Here is a 2352-nt window from a genome sequence, read left to right as displayed (position 1 = left end):
GGGTCCAAAAGAAACTTGAAAAATCTAATCACCCAATCATCGTGTCAATGCCTTACTACCCACTCATGCAGCATACCAATTTAAAGCTGAATACATTCTGCATTTTCTGACACAATAATATTTCATGTATTTTAAGAGACGCCCGAGATATGGTCACTCAAAACTGACCTTAAAAATCAGGTATGGCAAATTTGTGCGAAATATTTTAAAAAAAAAAAAAAAACAATAAATAACGTAATTGTCTTCGCACGTGTATTGAGGAGTAACAATATTGATAAAATGGACATACGTGGACGGATATCCAATGAAAGGAGAATTTTGTTTCTGTAATGAACAATGTTTTATTCTATAGTTTCAAACAAAACGGAGAACAGAGCAGTCACAAATAAATAACATTTTAAAAAACTCGGACATTAAATGAAATATGCTCATTGTTATTTGGTAGGAGCTATTGGTTTTGTGCATAGCACGAATCCTTCGAGCATTAACTTTAATAAATGTTGGATATACGGGTAATTATCTGTCATTTCTTTCCCGATGTCACAGACATTTGCAAACGAAGAGTCTGAATTGGGAGCAAAGTCTATCGTGTTTTGTTCAGCTGTTCAGCTGCTGTTTCGAGGGGCTTCACCTACCACGTAGGATTCATATGGGGACTATTTACAGGTGACCACTCCGTCGTTGGTATGATTTGGTTTTCCAAGCATTGTCTAGTGGCACTGGCCCTGTGAGAAAGTCCATTGCCATGCATGGAGATGTCAACTTGAATGACAACATGACGAAAATAAGGTACGACTTGACGTCCCAGCACTTGCGCGATGAAGTCCACTAAACCAAGCCACCCGGTGATTCTCACAAGGGTGGTTTTGTTTATTCCACCCCTGACCACCCAAAAGCATGGTAGTTTCGTGACCTTTGCTCCTCGCTGACAGATGATTAGCCCGAAATCTAACACAGCTTATTTGTACACTTTAAAAAAAGGGTTTCGTGCTCAAAACGAAACCGCAATAGCTCCTAAACTAAAACGATATCACACTATCACACAATGGGCACATGTAATGTACAGTCTAAGCTTTGGATGGCATTTAGATCTACTCTCTGTTTTAATTTGTTTGAAAATATCATCAGAAGATTCTGTTTATTGCAGAGACAATAAATTTTGCGTTTCATTTGATATTCACGACATGTCCATTCCACCAATATGTCCATGAACCTTAACACACGCGAACACACTTTTATTTCTCTTCGATTTCGCGCAATTTTGCCAAGCCTGATTTTTTTAAAGGTCAATTTTGAGTGATCATATACTTGGTGTCTCTTGACATAGACGCGTGATTAACATATCGGAGGATGCAGAATGTACAAGTAGCTTTAAACTGGTATGCTTCATGAGTGCAAGATTTTAACTCGCTGACTGGGTGATTACATTTTCAGGGTTTTTTTGGACGCCTCTGTATACAATATAAAATGTCTGTGGTAGACATCGACGATCATGGTTCTCCACTCATTCCATTGCTCGGATATATATATGTACAAGTACTTTTTAAAAAAGTACTTATGAGTACATTTTGAGTACTTTCTGCTAATATGCTAAAACACTTCAGTGCTAATGCAAAACATCATATTTAATAACGTATCTAGTATATTCGACAAATTCAGCCATTTATTACTAATAATGTAAACAGTATACAAAGCATTTGAATATACTCACTGAACGTAGGTGGAAATGGTCCGTGAAATAAAAACAACAACAACCCAGCAAACAAACAGACGCAACTAGTGAGTAAGTGATATTATGAATAGAACTTGTTTGGGTAAGACAATAGGATCAAATGTAAGTCATTCCTAGAGGTCGGAAAGTAGGAAACGTAGGCTATCCAAATTGGAAAATGTAGAGACAAAGTTGCTCTCAAGAAAATACAAAATTGATGAAAATGGCCAGCAGAAAAAAAATGCATTGAATTCTTCTGTAACAAATCCTCAAGGAATCAAGGTAGCTTTAAGCACAAACCACAAAAAAGGGAAACAAGAAATTTAGGTAACCTAAAAAAATTGTTAGATTGATGTACTTTGAGAACTCAGTTTCAGTTTCAATTGATTATAATACTGGTAAGACAGATTTTGGTCACAACGGCAAACCAAAATAGGCCTACATGTAGTTTCCTAGAGTCAAGTAAGTGTAGTGTAACCAAAAATTCTCTGCTGCAGTAAGTCTCCGCCTAAGATCCCAGTCCTCGGGAGCAAGGGAAATGCGAGATCTTAGCCGACGAATCCAAGGAAGAATCTACAGTGACTCATGAACTTACGTGACCCCTGGGTAGGTTTATGACATATGGCGAGCAAAGAGTGGTC

Source organism: Aplysia californica, unplaced genomic scaffold, assembly GCF_000002075.1.
Source record: "Aplysia californica isolate F4 #8 unplaced genomic scaffold, AplCal3.0 scaffold00278, whole genome shotgun sequence".
In the NCBI taxonomy this organism is placed as follows: domain Eukaryota; kingdom Metazoa; phylum Mollusca; class Gastropoda; order Aplysiida; family Aplysiidae; genus Aplysia; species Aplysia californica.
This window is presented reverse-complemented; position numbering follows the sequence as displayed.